General features: G+C 35.3%; 1 pseudogene; it reads left to right on the forward strand.

The window, feature by feature from the left end:
- Positions 1-4,977: 4,977 nt before the first annotated feature.
- LOC136852806 (DNA polymerase delta catalytic subunit-like) overlaps positions 4,978-27,601 on the forward strand; it is a 106,973-nt pseudogene continuing 84,349 nt past the window's right edge.

Consider the following 27,601-nt stretch of genomic DNA (forward strand, 5'->3'; position numbering starts at 1 on the left):
ATTCGAATACTGTAATGGAAGGCTGAGAGCGGAGGAAAAACTAAAATTTTATTGATGAGTCATTCTCTCAATCAGTGAATAAAAGAGCTGGCTATAAAAAGCCATTGATAAGGAGGCACTGTCTGCAGGTAAGATAGGAACAAATATACCACCATCAGGAGAGGCAGGTAAACAGTGAAATCACTTGTTTTATTGTAAAATGATTCTCGAACATACAGTAAAAAACATGATTATGTATCGTTTGGGTGGAATTGAAGGCTTTTTTTACTTTTAGAGGTCAAATTAGGCCCACGAGGAAGAAAATAGCTTTGATTATTTGAATGTTACTTAAGTAATATATGGTTCCAGAAGGGAAGAAGATTATTTGTAAAACGCGTAAACAAGACAGATAACGGGGCATAAGAACCAGTTTGAGAAGTAATGAATTAAGTAATGAAGCTTGGATATCACTCTTGCAAACACTACGTTTTTCACGAGTGGAAAAAGAATTGAGTAAAGTGTTATTACTATAGAGATGAGACTTCTAAAAAATAGGAAAAGATGGGTAAGGCGTTTTTGCTAAAAGACCTTGCTAAGATTTAGTCATATGGTGAATTTGTAAGAAAGTTAGTCTTAATCATAGTTTATAGAATGATATTGCCTTATAAATCCTTAAAATTGAACATGAATATATAGATGATCTAAACAACATTAAGGGGAATGAAAATCAGTGTACTTAATTCTAACAGCCTAAATTCATTTAATCCGTTAGTTACTCGGCGTATCAGTAAATTGTAGTGAGTCAATGGGACGCGAGATGAACAAGAACGAATAAATAAGGTCCTTATCGGATAAGAATGCTAATTCCTTCCATTTCTCTTAGTTGACCTGATAGATTTTAATGTTTCGACAAATAATATACTATGTTCACAGAAATCTCATTTGCCACTGACGTTCGAGTAATTACAGCTAATAATTTTTTTTTTTTTTTTTTTGCGTGACTTACGCGATATCAAAATCTGAGTGCCCCTTTGATATTTAGAGATTAAAGTCAAAGATAGCTGATTTATACTTTGCCAGAAGAGACTGAGATTTTAAAATGAAGGAAATGAAAATGGAAAATTTCCTTCTAGTATTGCTGGTAAGTATTTTGCCATTTTACAGTAGATGCATAAGGTCACTAATTGCTATGGCCCGAAAATTGAATAGCGGTCTGTCAAGTAGGAAAGGCAGGCAGACAGACAGACTGATAAACTGATAAACAATAAGAAATTTAGACCACTTTTCAACACCTTTTCAAAGGGCATCATTACATTGTTTTCTCGGACAGAATGATACCCAAAACAACGTCTTCTATCCCTTGAGGGATATTTCATTTCACCATTCCTGACGTGAATGTTTTCTATGCAGTGCCTCCTCTTGAAACAAGTATAAATTTGTAGACGTGCTAATAGAGTTTTAAAAGAGTCTCGTACGGTAATTTAAACCCAAATGAAATTCAGTTTCACTTACTTTCTCTATCATATGAAGAGTAGTCGTTATATAATGCCAACTTGACTTGTAAGTGAAGTAACTATAAATCATTAAATTATGCACAAAAAGACTGAAGACTTATTTAGAATACCATCACAAGAATTAAGTGAAAGTAACGGCTCCGTAACGGCGTAGTGTCAATGCCCTCTGTTTATTTCTACTTTTCTAATTTACGTAGTGTGATTTTTTTCTTTGTAACAATGGCGTGTTCTTTTTCTTGGAAATAAAAAAAAAATAGTGAATAACCTTGCTGGTATTGCAGGTAGAAAAGAATGACTTTGACATATACCACTTAGAAGAAAGAAATAAAACTTTTGATAACTACTTTTAGGAAGGAAATAATCCAGTTGGGATGATTCAGGACGACAGATGAGGCATCTTCTGTGACAATTTATCAATAAAAATTAAATTCTGGCGACAATAAAAAAAAAAAAATAGTGAAGGTATTCTCTTCCATTGCATACTTAAGGACATTGAAAATAAAATGGATAACTTTATTTCTTTTTAAGTAAATAAAAAACGACTTCAAATATCTTTTTAGCTTAACATGCTGGCTGAAGAGAGAAACCCAGTGGGAACTTATTTTTGGTTGTTTGTTAAGGCGTGATGCTTCCTTGGCTAAGCCCATTGTGGATCGCATCCATGTTTGAAGTTCTTCAAACGGCAGCAAGACCCTTCATTTCTACGCCACCGTGCAGTTTCCCTGGAGGTACAATATTACGTTGTTGGCCAGCAGTCAAATGGTATAAGGAAAGCCGAGGTAAACTAAGATCTGTCATCTAATGAATGATCTTTTGCTGTAACCATCCATTCTACAAGAGCGCTCTAAATCTTCGAGAGAAACAAAGTCCTTGTATATCTGTCGACGGGGACCTCGTCTTTGAGTTTTCCCATCCTCATCTTTGGGGGGTTGGTGTGCCGTAGACAAATTTGTGATGTAGTAAGAGGATATTACGGAAGCACCTACTGTCTGGAGTCATCCCAGCCTGTCAGGGTGATTAGGGTAAAGTTTTGATATGAATGGCAAGGATTCCTCACTATCAATGGACAAGTTTCCGAGGTAATTTCATTTTATTTCGGACTTAGAATCATTCTGAATCTAAACTTGGAGAGTGTGTGGTATTTTATTTTCTTTCCAACTTCGAATCGTTCTAAATCTAAACTTAGAGATTTTTTTTTTTTTTTTCTTAATATTATCGCTTGAATTCACTTCACACTTTCCCTCCTAGAAATATGTTAATTTTACTCATTTTATATCATTACGTCAGGGCTCGTTATTTCATGGCCCTCTTCAATCACGGATTACTTACAAAAGTAATTTATTCTTAATACAGACCTATGTAGTGTGTTTGCATACGACACTAGTTTTCCATGTTTGACTGCATTTTGAACCAAGAGCTTGAAAAGATTGTAGGTATATCAAATCCAAGAAAGCAAAATTTAATTTGTGTTAGAAAAGATAAAGACAATAATTTATTTATTGCAACGTCATCATCGCACCTGCAACACTGTATGGTGCAAAAGCCCTCTGGAACTCCGCAATTCATTTCCTTCCTGTACTTTCACTCCAGCAGATTTCCATTCATCTCCAGCCTTTCGTCACATAGTTCTCCTCCAAATGGGCCTGGGTCTCCCTACTCTTCTGATGCCTACAGGATCCAGGCTGACACTATCAAGTACTATTCTCACGGGGGTTGTGCGAAGGATAGTTTAGATTATACCTAGAACCAGAGTAAACTAAATTCGAAAATCTACTTTTCAAAGCATTGTATTTTGCTGTCATACCGGACTGAATTTTTTTTTTATTTGTGGATAGTTAACAGCATTGTGAGGTCCAGATCTGTCGCCGGGACTCTCGGTGCGTTCTCGCTTCAAAACAAAATCTACATGACGCACCGAGTACTCTCAAAAACAGATCCAGCACTCCTGATTCAAACGCTCTTCTATGCATTTTTCAGAAGATACTTCATGTCCTTGTTAGAACTGCAATTACTAATATATGTAAGGTATTCCAAGCTTTCCAACCATATGTATTTGAAATCTCTTCCTAAATTGTATACAGAATTGTTAACCATTCTTCAGGTGTGAGAACACATCTGACTGTATATAGACGTCCCTCTGTTTTTCCCTAATGTCAAATGCTACTTTTACGCTCGCAAGAGCTCTAGACCTGTCAGAGATTTTGTGTCAATAAAAATTACGGGCTGCTCTATGAGCAAGAGCCCGTGCTGGCATAAAGCCAGCTTATTCAAAAACAACAGTGTAAATAAATCAGAATAACTTGAATCTGCCTCTTACTTGCCACCTTATTATACTGGTGATCCCGAATATGACCAACGCCGCCACCGGCAACACCAGCTCATCCAGTGACAATGCTGCAGCAGCAGTCCTTCACAACCCACAACCCAGTGGCCTGGTTCTTCAGAGCACAGACCATCTTCAGGTCGAAGAAGATCTCTTCATCCCGCAAAGCCAGACCTCTCCTCAATTTCCTGCCAGACGACATCTTCGAGCAGATTGCAGAATGGCTCACTGGCCAACAGACTACCGTCACCTACAAAATTCTGAAGGCCCAACTAAGGTCGTCCTTCAGCATGCCGCCTGCCCTCAGAGCTAGGAAATTCCTAGACATCGTAGGGGCAGCAACAGGAGACCAGTGGTCGTCGGATGTCTACAAGCAACTGTGGCAGCTAGTTACGAACCCCACCACAGACGGCCACCCAGAGACTACATTGGACCTTGTGAGAGATATCCTACTCACAAAATTACCTGCCCAGCAGTCTTGGCCATCCCCAGTGCATCAACCATGGACCTCGACGATTTCCTAAAAACAGTCGACACGATCCAACTGGACCACAAGTCGACGGAGCCTATACAACCACCCATAGTAGCGACACAGAGACGGACAGCTATCCAGTGGACCCCACAGCCCTCCAGGTGGAAAAACGAACCCAAGTACAAGCCCAAAACAGAAGAACGTCCCAAGGGCATTTGTTTCTACCACTGGAGGTTAAGGAGTGAAGCCAGAAAATGTGAAAATGATTGCCGCATGTCAAAAAACATGCAAAGGGGTCACAGCAGCGACCCAACAAAATAAACGTCAGCAGTGGGCAGATCAGTTGCTTTGTAAGAGGAACCGCACCTGCATTCTGCTGTCTTTCTTCCAGGTACAGGCACAAAGAATCAACGTGTTTTTCCATCATACAGGTCTAAGAAGATCTCCTCTTCATCCCGCAAAGCCGACGCCATCCTCGAGTTCCTGCCAGACGACGTCTTCGAGCAGATCACAGAATAACTCACCGACCAATAGACTACCGTCATCTACAAAACGCTGAAGGCCTAACTAAGGTCGTCCTTCAGCATGCCGCCCCCCCCTCAGAGCAAGGAAATTCCAAGTCAACATAGGGGCAGCTATAGGAGAACAGCGTCAGTGGTCATGTCTACAAGCAACTGCGGCGGCTAGTTATGATCCCCGCCACAGACGGCCGCCCAGAGACTACGTTGGACCTTGTGAGAGAGGTCCTATTCACAAAATTACTCCGCCAAACAGTTGCAGCCATCCCCAACGCATCAACCATGGACCTCGACGATTTCCTGAAGACAGTCGACGCCGTTCACCTGGCCCACAAGCCGACGGAGCCTACACAACCACCCATAGCAGCAGCCAGTCGTTTTGATTAAACACCCGGCCGTTGATGAAAAAATGCAAAACGGAATGATTATGGATAATGGGCCTTGAAATTAATTAGCATTTTTTATTGAGTCTAAAAATATTTTTCGGCTAATTCTATTTATTTCATGATTAGTAATGCTGCTCTTACTGGCGATGTAGCTACTGCCATAATAATAATAATAATAATAATAATAATAATAATAATAATAATAATAATAATAATAATAATAATAATAATAAACGCATAGGATACCCGAAGTTTCGTCTCGACACCTTGAGATTTTTGAAAGCAGAAATAGACAGAGAAATTTCTTAAAGCAGACAAACTAAGTTTACAAAGGAAACAGGAATAGAAAATAAACTTATTTTCTTATGTCTTTTGAAATGGAAATTCACGAGCAAACTTTCCGTTTCCATCTACCGTAAACCTATCTTCTCGTGAAGGAACAAAAGCCTTTTTCCTTTCATCCTCTTGCCTGGCTTTACACAAGAAAAAAATTTTTTTAAAGATGTATTTTTTTTTCTAAAGTAAGCTAGTCTGTAGTTTGTCAGAAAATATTTAATAAATAAACTGACACCGAGGAAAACTCTTGTATACCAAGTAAACAATAATGTTATACGAAAACTGCCCCTTTCAGAAATAGCAGAAGTTCAGCAAATGGAATTGAAAGAACTTACAAAGGACTTACAACATATAAACATGGAATTTATTTGTTAACAACCATATTGGGTACTTGTTTAGAACAAAGGAGCAGATGCTAGTTTCCGTTTATTTGTTTCTAAAGTAGTTTGGAGTATGTTGGATCAAATATTAAACATCTCTCATTGCTGGCAGACGAACTGCAGCAAGCCTAAGACGGATCCACCGATTTTTGTTTCACCCATCACTCATCGAGATGACAGCAGCCGTCTCCCGGCAGTCGTCCAGTTACTTGCAATTGCTCCGTTGTCCCATATGCACGGCACATCCAGTTTTGTGTGCGATGTTATCACCGTAAACAAAGCTAATTGAACTTGTATTGCTGTATGGAGAATCATTTGATATGACAGAAATAGGGACTGCAAATTTAAGTTTTCTTCTCGATGGTTTTTGAAATGATGATCCATCGAATAACTCTCTCTCTCTCTCTCTCTCTCTCTCTCTCTCTCTCTCTCTCTCTCTCTAAATCGTAAAGTTCCTTTCGAAGTGATAAACTGTACACTGCAGCACTGATCATTCTTATATGCTTAAGAGAAGCCTGCAGAAATTTGGTGTGTAAATGCTGAGCGTTCCTTCGGTAGACATGGGATAGCTAGATAGCCAGACCTAAATCTGCATCCTTTTGCCTCATTGAGTTAGGTACCTCCTAAAAAAAAGCTTTTTCTGATTCGAGTCTGTAACGCCCGTTGAATAAAAAGTTGTACATGAGCTACCTCACTGCAGAAAATGAGGTTACTGAAAAGTAGCTTTGTAGATTGTAATTCGAATTTTGCCTCTTGGCTACTGATGAGTCCTGATATTGTGTTATCTTTTGTGTGTTTTTCATCAATGTTGTGGTAGGTTAATGCACAACTTGCTGGTGCTTGTTAAGCCCTACACAGTTTATGTGCTACAGGACAGCTTAATATTTGCACGTGTTTGGTAAGTGCCTGGATGGTTTAACACAGATGAAAGACACGTCACTGGGAACACCTGAGTGGACTTTGATGACACAGTATGTCAGCAACCTTTTAACAATTTATTAGACGTTACTGAACATAAATAGCCTGTTTTGTTTTCGTGAGATAATCGGGAAACCTTTGCAAGGTTACGAACGGAATGTTTGTTTCATTGTTTTAGTCCTTCATTGTGTTATTCCTCTCGGTTCATATCTGTGCTGTTTGTGGCTTTTGTTTATTTTATTCTAAACTTGTTACAGTTGCGGCTAGACGTGTAGAAATTTCCCTGTCGTGGTTGAATAAACAAAATATTTCATACAGTATTCTACTCTTTACTGAAGCGCACTTTGATTAGTTAGCTTTCAAAGGTTTTCCAATTTCTTTCATATTCCAGGACCTTGAATGGAATTCCTTTGAATATATAACTTGAAACAAGCTCAGTGATTTTGATTGGATGTTTTTCGTTCTCCTTTTATCCCCCTCTTCTGTTTTGTGTATATCTATTGCGTTCCCATTTTTGAAACTTGAATCTCGACAAGACTTTGTTTCCTCGTCATTTTTGTTTTCTTTAGTTTTTTTTTTCTACCTGAATTCAAATAGATTGTTCTAGCATTTATAGGTTTTTCGTGTATGTTAACAGATTTCTGACATTTCCTTGAACTCTAGTTCACTCCCATCCCGTCTAGACAACAAAAAGGCAGTTTTCTCACGATACGTCCACACCTTTTTTTTTTTCTCTCCCTGATTCTTTCTTTGATTTTGTTTCACTCTTTTTGATAATACTACAGAACTTTTGTGTTTTTCTCTTTCTGATAAAATCACAGAACCTATTTATTTGCCTTCTTTTCCTCCTTGGAAAAGTATAGGCAGCTTTTTGTTCCTACAGCTCTCTCCTATTGTAATGCTTTGTTTGCTCCCCCAGGGTTTGCACGACTTTTCCGGTTGCTGTAATGGCATATCCCGAAGTAAAATCTAACTTGAGTTATACATCACCACGAGTATTGAGAGAGAAGTCTGAAATGTTGTTCTCCAACACAACAAAAGTTTATGTAGATGTCGCTTAGGTCTGCTTGAAGGTTAGACGGTGATAATTGTTCAAAATAAAACCCTTATCTCTGTGACTGATGTAAAGGACGCCTAGAGGCACCAACCTTTGACATACAAGCTTTGGGAGTCTTTTAAGTGTTTTTCTCCCAAGATTCAATCGAGTACAGGAGCTGCTACCTCTCCACTTTCATGTTATAAAATAGCTACCTTCAAGAACAAGTAACTGATTCAAAAAAAGTTAATTGTCACTCACTCATTTCCCAATTTCTGTTGCTTTCTTTTCCCCATGGACTCCAGTATCGTCTCTTATTTTTAAGAAAAGAAAGAAACCTCTCCCGTCAAGAATACCTCTTAGCTGTGGTTCTTATGTGCACACCCTTTATTTGAAATCTTTGAATATACTTTCAACCCTGAATTATTCAGTATGAAAGGAAGGACGCTCAGGACAAGGTGAAGGATGAGAAGACGTAAATGTTATTACAATAATTATAGATGGATGTAATAAAAAAATCAGTTCAAAGAGCATGAAAGAATAATAAAATTTGAAAAATGCTGAAAATATAACATACAGCAAAGATGAGGCACTTTCTTCCCACAACTAGTGAAATTTGAGAACTCCAAGCACAATTAAAATGGAAGCAGAAAATCGTGAGCGTTTGTGAAATACACATTAAACAGGCAGCATAAATTAACGACTTCTGAGGAACTACAGAGACTGAAGAATGCCACAAATAATCGAATGAGAAAGATAAAATTCGTAATGACACTTTCTTTGGTATAGAAAACTTTTTTAAAAATTACATAAATATCTAATTTCTTGACCACCAAGGAAGATCTTTATGTAATAGGAATTACCGAAAAATAAGATTGGAAAATGAAGCATTCCAACGTTAAATCTAATTATCTTAGCTCTTGTTCATGCAAATTCTGTATGTCAATGTAGACGTTTATAAAATAACTCACCCTCGAGTCTGTTCTTTGGAGCTTTTCCTCAGCCATGGTTATAATGGGTTTCTCAACTCTGGAGATTTGTAGTTTCACATATAATAAACTGTTTCTCAATCTTCCTGACTTGCTTTTCAGTGTATGTTCACTAATCGAATTTTCGGCCAATGAAATGAGTATTATATCTTCTCTAAAACACTTTTCAAAATCTCTTTCACTTATTTAAATGAATTCCTGGCTGACTTTCTGTGGTTAGTCTCAGTAGACCATATGCATATTACACACAGGTCAGCAGGAATTTCACACAACAATTATTACAAGGACTAGAACTAGAGTGGATCGTGAAAATTTCATGACACACACTTCATCAAAAACAAATTTGTTAAAAATTCTAAAACATTTTGATGTTCATGTTTATAAATCTTATTGCAGAACAAAGAAACTATAGGTGCATACAGGTTACAAAGAATATATATTTACTGCATAATATACAGCAGCTCGTTAACTCCCTGACTCAATTTCAATGATTGAAATAACTATCTGGGAGCATGAAATAAAATACAAAACTGCAGTGAATCGAATAGAGTCATTCAACTTGTACATGAACCAATTAATTATTATACTGGAAGGATGTTGCAGATGCAGCTGACTCAAGTACTCTCTTTAATCGATATACTTTGTACTGCTGCTCCACACCACACGAGGAACAGGTTGAGTCCAAACCAAAGCAATCAATCACAAGGGCAACTATACTATTGCAATAGCTATTCATTAACTCCTACCTCACAAAGGAGCATATTATTCTTCAAAAAACAATCAATCAAGGCGTGTCAAGATGATTTATAGTGATTATTACACACAAACACACATCTGCGCACACACACATACACACACGTAAATAAAATATATATAAATATAAATAAACAGGTAAAAATGGTTATAATATATGACCGATTGCCATAGTTCAGCAATCCTGCAGGCTTCTCTAATAATTATTCAGTGCCTTGAGTTCAGTCACTGGTGATATTCAGCATTTATATATCCAGTTAGAAACTGTCTCGATTCTGCCCTCGTGAGACCAAATGTTTGCGTTTATGGTGGATAATACTCGAAAAAAAAAAAAAAATTTTAACGGGGCTTTATTAATATGCACTAAGAAGTGAAAAATTAATTTTTGAGTTCCATGGATTTTCGTATAATTAATAATCACAAAAATAAAGGAGCCAAACATGGAAGGATATATCATTTCCTTCCATGTCTGGCGTCCATGAAATGCTTGTGTCAAACATCATATTAATTGCAAGAAAATGTTGAGCCAAAAAAATTTATATTTTCCAGGAACCAGAGTTTCAGTGCATTTTAATGAAGAGACTTTGAAAAATTTTATATCTTTTTTCATTTTCTACTTTTTAGTTTTGACAGAAATTTTAACCGATTTGTGACTGTAGCTAAAGAAAGTGATATCCTGCCCAGCCAAAGAATGTTTGAAAAACCCTAAGAGTTATCTATGGAGTCCAAAAAGTTTTGAAAAATCCGAGGAGTTTCATACAAATCCTGAGATCCTGGGACAGGTCACTGTAGGGCCACTAAAGGTCACAGATCTACAGACCTAAGGTTGTATTGTCACTGGGATTGGGTAACCATGCAAAATTTCAAGTCCATCGGACAAAGGAACAGGTCGAAAAATTGAGATACAACGTTTGACCAGACAAACTAATTTCAGACAAAAAAAAAAAAAAAAACTAAATAAAAGTTGAAAAAAAAATATAGAATTTTTTTTCTGGGAAGGGTGTTTAGAAGACCTCTAATTTATAGAATTCTAGCTGGGTTTTCTTTAAAGTTTCTGATAAATCTTCAACTCTCAGAATAACCACTGAGAGAGAGAGAATAGAGAGAGATTCTCATAAAATGTTGAATTTCATAATCGGAAGCCAGCCTTAACATAATAAAGTTACAAAATTGACCCTAACAAAACTTTCTGGTGCCGAAAGTTTAATGCAATTCTTGCATTCCCAAATCTAAGGCACTTCCTCCCGGTAACATTTGCAAAGATTCTATATAGTTTTATCCAACTCCCATCTAGAGGAAAATGCTTTGTCTCAGAAATCATTTGAAATATATATATATATATATATATATATATATATATATATATATATATATATATATATATATATATATATATATATATATATATATATATATATATATATATATATATATATACATATATATATATATATATATATATATATATATATATATATATATATATATATATATATATATATATATATATATATATATATATATATATATATATATATATATATATATATATATATATATATATATATATATATATATATATATATATATATATATATATATATATATATATATATAATAGAATAATATATATACAGTTATATATATTAGTTCAAGATTCATTTCTATACATTTATTCCTTGTTTTTATTTATGATTGCAAATTATAAAAACAGTTAAAAGCAATACAGGGAATGTATACATAATGAGAGATATATACAAAATTTATTACATTTTGTATATTTATATTTACCAGAACAATTGGAGCAACAAAAAGTGAAGACAAATAACAGCAGGCACAGAACACCTACCCGATCAGTGCTAGTAATAGGCTAGACTGGCGTAAAGGATAACATAAATGAAATCTTATCCACAGAAAAAAAAGTTTTCACACAGAATTAGTTACAGACGTCTTAATTAGTCTTAACAAGCTGTGTTGACGTTTTGCTGATTGAAGGCATTTGTATCAGGAGGAATTCCAATAATTAGTTACAAGGGTCATCACACTCTTGTAAGCAGAGAGTTGATAGATGGTTTTACAAATACCATCAAAATGCCTATCACATCTGGGCAATAAATGAGAGCAAGATTCGAGGAGGGTATTAATTACCTTATATATCACTGTCAAAGAGATAAGTACTCATTAGTTCTCCAAAATTAAATGGATACTGACAGTAATTTCACTGCACTTGAAGAAAACACGAAAACAGAATACTAAAGATGAAAAGAGGAGATAAAAGAATAAAGCTAGAGGGAACTCCTTGCACTCCAGGCGTACCTTTATGCAATGTGGCAAATGTAGCAACATGAGTCAAGTCTCCTTCCAACCATCTTTGGGCAAGAAAAAGAGATAGTTGGTTAATCTCAGGACATCCAGAACTGGGTCCCCCTTTTGAATCAGCCTGTGGAAGGCTTGGGAGAGTCATTCATTACTTGATGACAGCTGGTGCGTTTGCCTTCTTGTTTTAAAACAGCGCCTTCCTCCTGGCTCACAGTATTTCGGCCTATGCCTCACTTTGTACGGCCTGGAACATACAAAAAGAATTCATCCCAGCAGAAACTGGGGCTGGACATTTTGGGGAAGGCAGGAAGGAACACATGTTCTCCCTTGAGACATTCAGGGGAAAGCTCACCCCTGATATTTTCAGACTCTACAGAATTGTTTGGTTCTTTGAAATGGGAAGCTTTCAGTTTCTTACTAGGTATTTGTTACACTATATATATATATATGATAATATATAATATATATATATATATATATATATATAATATATATATGTTATATATATATATATCTAATGATATATATAATATGTGTGTGTGTGTGTGTGTGTGTGTGTGTGTGTGTGTGTGTGTGTGTTTATGTCCCCACGTGCTTGTGTGAGTTTGTATAAATGCCAGAATAAGTCATGAATTGTCAGGGCTTCCATCATATTCTCTTTTATTATCAAAAGATTCTGCAGCCAATGTGAGAAGAAACCTTTATCGGGAAAATATATTACCCAACGATATCATCTGTGATCGTCCTTATCATTGTTCAGTACAGTCCAAGATAACTGAGCCTACAGAGGCAAGATATCACCGTATTTTTTTTAACCCTGTAACACAAATATGTCAAAATAATATCTTGTTAATTTGAGAAAAACATCCCTAATACATATACTGTGAATAGTTCACTTACATTTCACTATTCCTGACATGGTGTTGTCGTCCATACACACAAACAATGGAATTATTAAAATAAGAATCAAACATCAGACGTATACATATCAGAATAATCTTAGATATTGTATGTGAAACATATTATTAAAAAAATATAACATTGATATCTCTGTACATAAGCTGGTTCTGAAGTTCGAAAGCATAGAGTAATCTGGTAGTTATTGCATAACTAAGAATCTTGAGCTTAAAATGACAAAATTACCATTTTATTTTTTTTGAACAGAGCTGGAATTGTCATGTAATCCTCATAAGCTCAAATGTCATTTAGTCATGTGAACACTAATCCCATGAAAATAAAATATTTGGGCTACTTCTAGTATAACAACCATGTTCCAAGAAAGGTCTAATGATTTATAATAATGTTCTCAGTAAGGTTAGATACTTATTTATTTCTATAAAAAGTTGAGTTCTATGAAAGTTTTTCAAGAATCTGTAGTTTTACCCTATTTTGCCCTTTCCTTTTTGGATTCATAAAGTTCCCAGTTCTATTGAGTATCAAATTTCCAACACTCACCCAGATTTACATTGATTGCTTTTTAAGGGAAAAATGGTTAAGACTTAAAAAAAAAAAAAAAATAGGTAACCTAAAGCTGTCAGCGAGATATTACTTCTGTCACTGACAAAAGCTACAGGTATAGTGAATATTGGTTTGCTAAGCTGCTTGCAGCCCACTCATACGTTGTGTTCCCAAGGTGCCCCAGGATCAAGCACATTCAAAAGAAAAGAAGACTTTTTAAAACTCTGAAGGTTATTTTGTTAAAATATGAATAAAAATAATAATGACTGATACAGAGTCTGTTGGTTTTGATTCGTCTTCATTATTTTTAATAATTTCTTCTTTGCCGGCAACAACACTCCAAACTTCTTTGTGCTTGCCCTGGTTGTTCACTGATCACTTTTTTTATATTCACTTCCTATGCAATAATTCATACTAATGTCTTCAGCTGCATTTGAACTAAATTATTCACACGTAGATTCATATTCATGTATCCAGGCGACAGTAATATATATATATATATATATATATATATATATATATATATATATATATATATTATATATATATATATATATATATATATATATATATATATATATATATATATATATATATATATATATATATATAAATATATATATATAATATTTATAATATATATATATATATATATATATATATATATATATATATATATATATATATATATATATATATATATATATATATATATATATATATATATATATATATATATATATATATATATATATATAAAGTGTATATATATATATTATATATATATATACACAGACAAATTTATTTTATCTGTATCGTTCACTCATAAACGTTTTTTATTAAATAGCAAAGTATGTGAGTTCTTTACAACATTTATTTCATAATGCTGTTTAGGAATTCCAAACGGTATCTCTAATATGAATAAAACGTTTAAATGCAGGTGAGAACGCTTAAATATTGACCTTTAATTAGTATCTTTTTATGTAGGGAAATTGGAGAGATAAAAACACAAGTGGAAATTTAATGATCCTAAAGAAGTTAGGTCACACTAAAGGCCAAGTAAAAATTCGAAGGACTAGAAGAAATAAAGGACACACAAAAAGATTATGCCTCTGACTCTTTCTCACCGTTCATATTAGCGAGCCATTATACAAGAGTAAAATGTTATCTCGGAAGAGGCTATTATTATGAGTAAAATGAGGTGTAACAACGTCACTTTTAGAAAGTCATCAACTTTTCTCTTCGTCCTGTTTGCTCTCTCATCTTAACTCTCTCATCCAGAGTTATTGTTCTTTGCTATTGTATGGTATCATTATAGAAGCACAATTCCCTTCCTTCAAGTTGTGAGACTTTCACGAAGGAAAAAAGGAAAACGAAGCGTCAAATTTACACCTAAGAAGTAGAATTACACTGAGCTCTCAATACAAAGAGATTTTTTCGTGGTAAAATGCTTGTTGCAAGTTGATTTAGTCGTTGAAAACTCTTCGTCTATGCACCTCATTAAGTCCCCTGGAAAATTGCTCTTCTTAGATGAAAAGCTTTTCCATGATAAAAATTTTAAGGCTCAAGATGCCTCTGAACAGTGGAAGTTTCTCACTTTCCCATGGAGTTTTTAAATGTAACGTCAAAAGAGCGGGACATCATTATTATCTCAGCCTTATAAATCCCATTAGTTAAACAAAGGTGGCGCAGATGACGCCGATTATATAAAAACATTTTTTTTTTTAAGTTTTCCATTTCGTTAGCGATATATATTTCTATATAGTGGAGTTTAATTCATATTGTAATTATACAGCATTTCAGTAGTCAGAAAGTGTTATTTACTCTTTTTCTCTAAAAACATTCAAATTAGGTATTTAATAAGAAGTATTTAAAGGATCCCTTTCTTTCTAAGTTTTCAAATACTAAAGAAAACCAACCAGCAGGGACAAATAATGATACATGACTAAAATTTACCAAAGAATGTTTCATTGTGGAAAGATAACTTCAATAACAACCAGGTAGGGAGGAAGTGCCATCAGTGACCTCTTTCTTGATAACCCTCAGGCATTACAGAAGTGTTTGGTTCTTTATCATTTTCTTTACTGCAACTCCGTTCCTATTCATTCTTCCAGGTTCTTTGCACACTATTAACAATCGTTTTGGCTAACATCAATTCAGTTTTACTCTTTTACCTTTGCAATATCTGTTCCTCAATTTTCTTCTTCCAACCTATTTCCCTGCTTGTCATAACAATATATATATATATATATACATATATATATATATATATATATTATATATATATTAAAATATCTTTACTATCATACTGTTATTATATATTATCAGCTTTAATGACCTCATGGGTCCCAGTATTGGTGTGTATCATATATATATATATATATATATATATATATATATATATATATATATATATATATATATATATATATATATATATATATATATATATATATATATATATATATATATATATATATATATATATATATATATATATATATATATACAGTATATATAGTCATAAATAAACTCAGGCACACTGCCTTAATTAATAGGTCCTTTCCACTTTGGAAAAGAACCAGATATTTAGTTCATCTTGTTTTTATTTACCGTGAAATGGAGGGTCCCAGACTGAGTTTCCGACTCTAAATTTGCCCTTTTTTCACACTTTGTACTGCAGAGGTCTAATTCTTTCAGATAAACTTTAGCTGGCAACTACCACTGCCCCAGGTGAACGGACATGTGAGGCTGGCGACTGGTGGTGCACCTTCTTAGCACAATACCCTTCAAGTTGACTAGAGTCTATCTCATTAGATCTGTCCTCACCTCAGGAGACAAAGGACCATGCCTTAGTTCCCATGTGACACAAAGGGGCCACTTTTGGAACCACTTGAGGATGGCAATCTTGCTATCCCACATCTTTGGAGTCTTCAGCTTCGCTTCTAGTTTGGTGCTAGAACGTGGTAAGAGTTGTCTGAATCTGATTCAGCCTCCATGCTTAAAGCCCCTTGTCTCACTTTACTTGTTTCCTACTAAGTTCTCTCCCTCCAAAGTCCTTGCCCTTGAATCTCAATTCAATCCCCTTGAACAGGTGATCTTTTCCATCATCCCTTCTTGTCATTGGTTAATTCTTAAATAGTGTAAAATCTCTTGAGGTGAGATTTGCGAACAGTTTTCACACATGACCCAGCCACCATTTTGGAAGGCGCTGTAAACTGCTTTAGTTCATTATCTCTAAATGTCAGCTAGCATACGCCACATCAGCATTTCTACTGTTGTACATGTCCATTAGCATTAATCTTGGCATCTCTCCATATTAAAGAGGAGTGTTTGTGATGCTGTATTGCCATTACTCTGTTCCATCACACAAGTCCTGCATTCTCGCCCTCTGGGAGGGGCCGACTGAAATAAATTGCAATTATGCACATTTAATTACCCCTGTAAATTCTTGATATGCATTTACGTGTATTTTGTAAATAAAATAGTTAATTTGTCCTCTAGTCTGTTTTATGCTTCCATCCAGAAATTATTTTAATTTTCCCTTTTACGATGCCAATAAGCTGCTAAGGTAAGATGTTTAATTTCCCCTTCCTTAATCGTAAAATATTTCATTTTAATAAATAATCTGATAAAGCACCTTAACTGGGCCTCTTAACTTTGGAGTGAGAGAGTAGTTTTTCGCTGCTCAGCTAGACAGGAAATTCCCCTGCTATTGTGCCTATTGTCTGCAACCCTCCAAGGCTCTCCCATAAAAATTCTTGCCTTTGTGATTCCTTACTGTGTCTCCAATCTGTTTTTCTGGCTGGTTCACTCCTTTTCAGATAGCGCTGGCACGGACAGGAAAAAACTGGCCCCAAACCAGTTTACAGTGGTTGGATGAGGTCAAGGCTGCCCGGGAGATGGGACAAGTCAGAAGTTCCCAGAGAGCCGACGAGAGCACACACCTTGTCAAGAGCTGAGAGATGCCCTTCCCACATTGGTGCAGCGAACCCCTTGTGTTCCCAGGCACATTACTCCATTCCTACGACAGCAGAGGAATCCCACTACGGCTGGAAGTCTACCTTGTTTCGTGTTACGAAGCCTATTATAAGTCTGATGTGTCTGATAGAAGGGTTCGGCCAGCCTATTTAATTTAATAAATTTATTTATTTATTTTTCGTAATTCTCTCGATTCTCTTGCTGAAGTTCCCTTGTCTTATAACTCCCCACTTCTGGCAAGTTTAGTGATTTACGCCTTTGTGTATTGAATTCCTTAAGCAGTTATTCGTAAATTAAAACCCTTCCTTACGCCTTCAGCCTCATATATGTTATTGCATAAATACCTCAACGTCCAACAAATGTGTACACTATTACAAGCTATTTATTATTAACAACTGTAAAAGATAAACCATGAAATTGACGTGTTTCATTAAAAAGGAACGTTTCCACCAAAATTAATATTTCTAATCCCGGTAAGAGCATTTTTGCTGATAGTATGGCATGAACTGGAATTTTAGATTTAAGAACTTGTGTTTCACTTACAATTACAGGGGAAACTGTTATCCTTAACTGCATCGTTTATTCCTGAAGCGGAATGGATACGCATGGACTCACCAACATAAATATCCTCTCGAACAGATGTTTCTGAATCTGAACATTCGAGTGTTAATACATAAATACTATATACTTTTAACTGTTACTTCTCGCTTTGCTGGTAACATAATGTCGTTAACAGACACCGATGGGTATTCTGATACAACATGATACATACATAATAATTAGATAATACTGAAATCACCAGTAACTGCACTAAATTACATTGCACTTAGAACTGATCATTTATTGCAACCATACCAACTAGCTGTAATTCAGGTTAGTTTTAGATAGGATATTAAATCAAATTAATGTTCCGAAGAATTCTCTTGTCCAGAAAAAGTTTGAAACGGACTTAAATGCATATTAATTATCTTAAAAACAAACGAGCTTCTTAAGAATATTTAGGAAAATAAATGTCATCATTAAGAGAACAAATGTAAAAGCCAAGAACAGCCGTGTCTGAAAACTGTTGACGCTTACTTCCATTTCATTGCGTTCATGACAATGATTGCGCAGTACTAAAATCCATGTGTGTAACAACAAATGTGCATCAGCCAAGACATATTTACCTTCAGGAAACTCTCAATATGTTATAGTGTTTTTGTTCGTAATAAAATTTTTTTATATCTGTGATAAACTAATTGTTCTTGCTATTAACGGGTATATTAGTTGGATGAAAGTTCTGGTTCCAATTCCTAAAATTCATCTTATGCTGGAAATCATTATTAAAGTTACAATCCTTAATATATAAATTCTCGTCACCGCTCACATTACTAGGATTATTTTAGAAAGTATCTTAAGTTCTTACTTTATTGCCAGAGTTATTACCTGTCTGCATGTTAAGCATGGATTCACAGTTGGAAAAGACAATTGTATACTTATAAGCACTGTGATTTGACCTATAATCTAATCTTGATTTAACTCTATTCTTACTACTGATAAATAATTGAATGCAAAAAAAGTCGAAACTGGGCCTGATAGCACCCTAGGACAATGTTCCCAGTATGACCAGTAATAGTCATATAATAACTAACCAGACTTTCAATGATTATGATCCTTTTAGATATTCTAATTTATTAGTAAAATAAAATTCACTAAACTTAATGTATTAATAACTGATAAATGTTTCCTGCAGGTGGTGGAATACTTTACTCAAGAAAATCAAAACTGAATAAAAGTGGGCCGTGGATATAAAGATAGCACACAAGGTCAAAATTAACTAGAACAATAAGTACTGGCAACTACTTTCCGAAGGTGTTAGGAATGACTAGTAATAGTCTAATGCTGGAATTTGGGGACGTAATAACTTGTGACTCAGAGGGAAAGAAGCTGGGAACACATAGGCCTGGCTCTGAACCATCAGGGAGACACAAAGTTGTTGTTTGTAACAGTAAAACCTAGCAACTCATTTTGGACATTACCACATTTGAGGGGCGTAAGGCTGATCCGATGTCTTCTGCTGGGGAATATTGCAATTTGTATTGCTTTGTCGTAGATTATCAGCCCACGCATTCATAATTAAATGTGATCGATGGATTTCAAGCTAACATGAATGCACTAATTTCATATAATGACCTTTTATATATAAAAAATTCTAGAACTAAAGTATCGTTTCTAACAGCAGATTACAACCATTATATCTCTAGCCCTTTACGGATTAACGCAATATTAAATATCATCTACATTTTGGCGTTAGTTTTGCAATTTGATAATCTAAAGTTAAAAATCTTCCCTAGTTTTTGCAAGTCTGATAATCTAAAGATCTTCCCGTGTGTTAACAGACAGAAATGTTATCATTATTCCCCTGCAGATATTTCTTTACATAATCTATAATTTATAACCTATTGTAGGCATCTAACAGGGTCTGTAATTTCTTATGCAACTATAAGATCCTCTCTTGACCCTTAACACACCTTTAAAATGCCCTTTACTTGAACGTGTATTTCCAGCAGTGAAAAATATTCCTTCAAGTCCCTTTGCTCTTTTCCTAACACTACTTTGTTAACAATTGAAAATTTGCTAATTGTATGAGTACACTGCCTGAACGTAATCACCTATGATCTCACAAGAAGGAAATCAACGAAATAAAAACACTTCAAATAAATAAAAACGAGAAGGTGAAAAATCTAAGGGGGTAAAATCTCACACTTTGGCTACTCTTACAAGGAGCAATTATAAAGCAGAATGTGCTTCGAAGCGTAATGAAAAAGATCTCTTGAGGCGCGCAGTTTAAAATAGTATGAACAATAACATCTTTCTGCTTGTCTTATATAAGGAGTAAAATGCACTGAAGGACACGGGGCGGCGCGGCAGAAGTTTCAGCGTCGGTCCAGGTGAAGGCCACTAAATCAGCAACCGCTCTGCGTTGTAGGCGAAGGTCAGCCAACATCTTCATTGATTTATTATTTTGTGCATAGTTAGAAAACTCTCAGCAGACGTCTCATCTTGAAGGGGAAATCTTCTATACAATGGCGCTTAGCTAACAATTAAATCATGGCTGTTTGCCGAAGAGACCGTCGAAGAGAAGTAACTTATTCGAAGTTGCCCGTCCTGATTTTCTTGTTCGTGTCTCTCGTAGGCGTTGAATGGGCTCTGACTGCGATGTTTTTAAGTTTTGCCGCCAATGCATGAGGGTATTTGCCCACAGACGAGTCTCTTAAAAAATCAGACGTTAAAATTTGATCATGAATAAAATAGGAACAAAAAACTTCAAAAAATGGTATAAAGATGGGCTCTGTACATCTATGGGAAATTAGCCACTACTTTAACTCAACGAAACAGTCGTGATTTAAAATTGCCTATAATTGTGAGACAAAGAGCCCAGCTTACAACAGACGAGGAAGAGGAACCAGGTCCTTCAAATACTTGAACACTTGTCGAGATCATGTTTTTGCCTCACAAAAATTAAGAAATATCCCCCTCTCTCTCTCTCTCTCTCTCTCTCTCTCTCTCTCTCTCTCTCTCTCTCTTTGTCATGACTCTTGCTAGTAATTTCTAGCAGATTTTAGAGCCATTTTGGGTCCACCGTCAACGTACATTTTCAGAGCCATTTTGGGTCCACCGTCAACGTACATTTTTAGAGCCATTTTGGGACCTCCGTCAGCATACATTATTGAACGAGCATGTACCATAAGCTCCGACTAGTTTAATATTTTAACGCTTCTCCTGTTATGCATAAAGAAAAAAATCTGATCTTAAAGAGGTTCCAACTATCGACCTCCATGCAGATCCACTGCATCTAAGAGTGGCGTTTAAATTATGCTACTCTTATATCATAATGATAAACATCTCATTTATACCACATAAAATAACTGAAGATGCTTTTGACGTCCGATAGATACAGTGACTAAGACATCGGTAGGAAATGAGGGATGGCGCATTTTAACGCCACCTTCCTAAGGAGAAGGACGTTAATGATGCCTGCCTTCTCAGCTGCCACCATTCGACCTAGCTCTGACTGGCTACCGGCATCAACTGAGATCATGAAAAGGAACATAGGGCTAGCAACCTCATCCTTAGAGACTTTCTGGTAACATATCCATATGCGCTCGCTTATATATATATATACACCAAACCATGTGTGTGTGTATATATATATATATTATATATATATAGATATATATATATATATATATATATATATATATATATATATATATATATATATATATATATATATATTATATATATAATATATATATATATTAATATATATATATTATTTGATGAAAGTTCTGCTATATTTATATATATATATTACTGAAAGGACCTCATTTTAAACTGGATTATCTAATGGGTTTTATTCAAAATTTTCTTTCTTGGACAAACAGTCCACATTATCGATTATTATGAGAATGTAGTCGGCTGTGTTTTATATCTGTGTGCAGAGTTATTAATCCTATAATCACTAGCTCTTCCTGATGTAACCTCCACCCCCCTCTTGACCTTGGTCTTTCTCTGATCCTTCCTCCTAGGTGACCGTTTTCGTGCGTTTCTCTTTGATTTTTCTTCGTTCCTTGCTACTGTGGAGTATACGATTTTTCTAGATATGCTGTCTTCAAAGCCGTTTCAGTGTTCCTGCCATCATGTTGAATGGCGCAAGTTATGAAGAGTTCTCTACAACCAGTCTAGATGTTTTGTTGGTGTTCCTGTACAGAAAACTCATATTTTCCAGTCTATTCTGTGATCATTTTCCCAGCAGTGTTTGGCAACTGCCGACGTTCTGATTATAATGCCTTATATTCTACAGATGTTGTTTGCTTCGCTCTTTCATTTTTGCCAGTTTATATTTTACCCTTCTTCACAGTCTAGACACGCTGCCATATAAAGCCCCCCATCTAATCTCTTCCCCCTCTATCACCGACTTCTTGTTTCTAACTATTTTATTCGTAATGGTGTTTTTGTAGCTGCCTATCAATTTGACAATTATTTAGCTTCCTGTTGATGGTGCAATAGAGTTGTTGTCGGGGAGTGTAATTATTTTCTTTCCTACCAAATGTTCCTTTTCTATCCTTTCCCTCTCCCCAAAATAGGGGACGTTTTAATAAAAATGCTAACAGCGGCCCTCAGCGTTAAAGTTTTCAAGTGGGGCGAAAACCATTATATACAAAAAAAATGGCGTGGCCATGGGTTCAAGTCTTTCACCAATTCTAGCTAATATCTTTATGGAATGGTTTGAAAAGGAAGAGGTAGCAAAGTAAATAAAGGGAACTTAAATATCGTAAAATGGGTAAGATACGTGGATGACATCTTGATCATTTACAAGGGAGAAAGGGAAGATCTACATAAGTTTTTAGAAAACATAAATAAACTAAATGAACACATCAAGTTTACATTAGAAGAAGAGAAGGAGGGAGAAATTCCTTTCTTGGATGTCCTGGTCAAGAGGGTAGGGGAGAATTTAAAATTCAAGGTATATAGGAAGAAGACACACACCAATTCATACATAGATAGGTTCTCCAGTCATAGGAAAGAAATTAAAATAGGATTAATGACAGGGTTGGCCATCAGGGCTTATAGGATTTGCAGTCCCGAATTTTTAGACGAAGAGTTGGATTACCTGAGGGAGAGTTTTAGAGAGATTAGGCTACCTAAGTATTGGTGGGAGTGGGCACATATCAAAGCAAGGAAAAACTATTTTGGGGAGAGGGAAAGGATTGAAAAGGAACATTTGGTAGGAAAGAAAATAATTACAGTCCCGGACAACAACTCTATTGCACCCATCAACAGGAAGCTAAATAATTTCAAATTGATAGGCAGCTACAAAAACATCATTAGGAATAAAATAGTTAGAAACAAAAAAAGTCGGTAGATGGGGGAAGAGATTAGAGGGGGGGTTTATATGGCAGCGTGTCTAGACTGTGAAGAAGGGTACTATGGCGAAACTGGCAAATCATGTAAAGAGCAGAAGCAAACAACATCTGCAGAACATAAGGCATTATAATCAGACGTCGGCAGTTGCCAAACACTGTTGGGAAAATGATCACAGAATAGACTGGGAAAATATGAGTTTTCTGTACAGGAACACCAACAAAACATCTAGACTGGTTGTAGAGAACGCCTTCATAACTTGCGCCAACAACACGATGGCAGGGAACACACGGAAACGGCTTTGAAGACAGCATATCAGAATAATCGTATACTCCACAGTAAGGAAACGAAGAAAAAACGCAAGAGAACGCTTATTGGAAAACGGTCACCTAGGAGGAAGGATCAGAGAAAGACCAAGGTCAAGAGGGGTGGAGGTCACACAGGAAGAGCTAGGCGATTATAGGATTAAAAGTACCCAGCACACAGATATAAATACAGCCGGACTACGCGTCTGCTCATAGTACGGATACTTGATAATGTGGACTGTTTGTCCAAGAAAGCTTGTAACTTTTTGAATAAAAACTCCATTAGCTACCATCCAGTTTGAATGAGGTCCTTTTAGTAATTTTTCTAATGCACAGAACAATTGTGTATGTGATAAAGTTAATATATATATATATATATATGCACCCCATATATATATATATATATATATATATATATATATATATATATATATATATATATATATATATATATATATATATATATATATATGTGTAAATGTGTGTGTGTGTGTGTGTGTGATTGTGTGTGTGTGTGTGTGTGTGTGTGAGCACGGGAGCGTTGTTATTTTCAGGCATTCTAGTAAAAAAACTATTATTATAGTTATGCTCTATTTTTGGCAGTTAACTCCTATGGAGCGTGAGGCACTAATAACTCCTACGACTATTTGTGTAGGAAGGGGTAGCAGACTCATCCATTCATTTTCAAAGAGAAATCGGAATGACATTCAAAATAGTATGCCAATAGATAAAAAAAAATTCCACGAAGCTGTCAACAGGTTGGGAGGGATTGTGATTACATTATATAATAGACTAGAATACAGAAGCATTTCAACAGATATTCAGCTCATCTTAGATACAAATGACTAATGATACAAAGACTTTCTCAGATCTCCCAGGACTCCTGATGAGTTTTCCTTTCATACGATCACAGTCTGAAAGTTATGTCTGCCCTTCTATGAGGAAGGCAAGCTAGTCACTCTCTAATCATGAATGTTCTGTTATAAGTGTGTATGAGAGCATTTTCGGTATCTCAGTGTGATCCAGAAACTATTTAAAGAGGTAAATGTTATCACAGTAACAACATTCGAACAGCAATACCTCCGCTGACTGGATCATCCTTTGCCTTTTCCTCTTTCAGAATACTTTATGTATCTTACAGATATATCGATTTTCATTCAAATAATTTCAATATCCGTATTTTTTCTGCATCAAAATCAATTGCAACGAAATTGCCTCAGTATGATTTGATAAAACGATTTTTTTTTCGCAATTAAGGCTTTGTAAACCATTAGAAAAATCATAATTTTATTAGTTAAAACAAAGCATAAATTTTACACCAGTAAGCTTTATAAAATCAGAGGATTATATTAAAATTCAAACATTTGTAATAAATTTCAAGTTGTGGAACAGCATCTTCACGATAAGTCATATTTACAATTAATGTTTCGTATTTTTGGAATTTGTTTAACTTAAAATAGGTTCTCTATGCATTGCTGTAGCCACTGGCACACCTTGAAAACTTACCGGCCGACAATGAGCCATTCAGTGTTTTCTTGACGGTAGGTTGCTCATCCGATCATTAAATCTTCAGACTTGTTTAGCGCATTTTAATATTCTATTGTGGTAACAATATTTCAACCATTCTTGTTCTTAATGTTCACATCACTAGCTGCTTTTCGTAATGCATTATTCACCACACCTCATAATTGCCTCCTCTGAAAATGTTGCACTTAATGTTGAATGGTCTTTGTGCTCAAAATGTTAAAATATTCAAAGACAAGTTCGTTTGCATCATTGATGGGACTTTTTTATTCCAATGCGCGTCAAAAATCTGAGCCTTTTTTTTTTTCTGACCAGGTGATTCAAGATTCGTAATGTTCCGAAGGTAGCTTAAAATCTTGGCTAATCTGACCATTGAAGCTGAACTTACATAAATAGACGTTTTATCCGGGCAAAAGTTTCATGGATTGTTCTATCTTCTTTCAATTTTTGTGATAAAACGGGTCGTTCTAAATTTCATCGAACTACAAAGAAAGGTATAATGTCACAGATACAAATAAACCATTATTTTAAAATATTTTCCTATCATTTATATCATTTGAATATATACATCCTTCCTGTAGAATACTATTATATGAAACAATTTCAATTCATTATTATGTTGTTTATGTAATATATCTACATCCTAACAGAAAGACTCTATAAAAAGTTTTGTTAAAGCCTACGGACTGGCAGTGAAGACAAATAAATTGAGTAGCCTAGTTCATCTTTATTTCTAATACAAAAAAATGCATTTTATGCTTGTATATCAGGTCCACAAAAATATTCAGTGGTGAATTATCGTTGATTTTATAAAAATTGATAACTACAAGAGCTTTCAAGAACCTGCCAGGTTCATCTTCAGTCTCACTAAAATCATTGACACAAAAGTAAATATGTAAGCTCAGTTTTAAGGATGGAACCAAATGGCGACCTCGACGATGTGTTTATCTAAGGGACGAGGCGACAAGCAGGTCGGTCAAGTTACTATCCAACTGATTTATTGCTTCTCCTCTTCCATTTCGCGTAATTCCTTGATCTCCTCACTTGTTGCTGTTGTTCTGCATGTAATTCAACGTTAGCGTTGACATTCTCGGAATACCGGCTGTTATAAGGGGTGATGTCAGGGATAACGCAGAATCAGACGAAGGAAAGACGGAGCCTGTCCTAACATAAAAACCTTCAATGAATATTTTGATTACATGGAAGTTAACGAGTGGGTCCTCGTTAACGAGCGACTTGTTCCCCTTAAATGATTCTCCATATTATATATGGCGACGCCCTCGACTAATCTTCCGTTGTTACTTTTGTGAATGATGTTAGCTCATTCCAGTCTGGTCTATGATCGTCATTGAATGCGTGGGTAACTGTTGCACTATTTCGAGAAAGTGATGAGAAAGCCCGTCTATGTTCCCCTAATGTGTTTCTAACCCTCTACCGCTTTCTCCGAAATATTTACCTTTGCAGTCTTTACATGGTTCGTATACTCCTGGTACTATGGGGTTATTATGATTGTTGTTGTTTTTATTAGGTTATTTCTTATCGTGTTGGTGTATTTGAAAACAATTTCAGCAGTGTCCTGGCTATATTCACATATCTACATATGTCATCTGTGTTAGGGTTAAAAGGTAAGGTTAAAAATCTATTCGGTTTTCTTCTATTGTGATTATCCTTAGGGCACTAATAAGTCTTCCGGGCACGTGAGATAGCCTTTTCAAAGAAGTGGGGAGGAGGACACCTAAGGCTACTGGAACGTTGCCTTAATGTGATGTATTTCGTCATTAACATATTCTGATCACAAAGGCTTGAAGGTTCGTAATGAGAAGTCCATTATTACATTACTTTTGATATTATTATCATGAAAAGAATAGAAATGTATATAGCTTGCCAGAGCTGATTGTCTTCCCATATACTGTGAATTTTAACTTTGTGACTCTAGGATCTGAAGAGTAATACGTCTAAGAAAGGCAACTTGAGTCAGTTTCTACCTCTAAGGTAAATTTTATTGATGATAGGATGCCATTTTTTATTTCTACTAATTATCTAAATTTCTATGTCCCTCCGATAATTGCGAAAATGTCATCAACATATCTGACCCACAAGAAAGGTGTGGTTCTCCTATCACGTCTGTTGAGAATATCTCCCTTGAACGCCATACAAATATTGGCTAAAGCTGGGGATAGAGGGAAAGCTCTTGTAATGTTTTTTTATAAAATCAACAATAATTCACCACTGAATACTATTGTGGACCTAATATACAGCATATTCCGTTCTCGATCTAGAGGAGAAAGACCTAATTGCATTTTTTATCTTATGCTAAGCCTTTGTATTATCTAAATATTACACACAATCAATTTTCGATAAGCGTTACGACTCTGCAACTTCATGCAGGTATAACTAACTTGAAAACTTAAGGTCGACTGGCAACGAGAAATATGATTTATTTTAGTTATTTACATCCAAATCAGAAATTGGTTCTTTAATGCAGTAATATATACAGGAGTTA

The sequence above is a fragment of the Macrobrachium rosenbergii genome, chromosome 26, assembly GCF_040412425.1.
Source record: "Macrobrachium rosenbergii isolate ZJJX-2024 chromosome 26, ASM4041242v1, whole genome shotgun sequence".
Classification (NCBI taxonomy): domain Eukaryota; kingdom Metazoa; phylum Arthropoda; class Malacostraca; order Decapoda; family Palaemonidae; genus Macrobrachium; species Macrobrachium rosenbergii.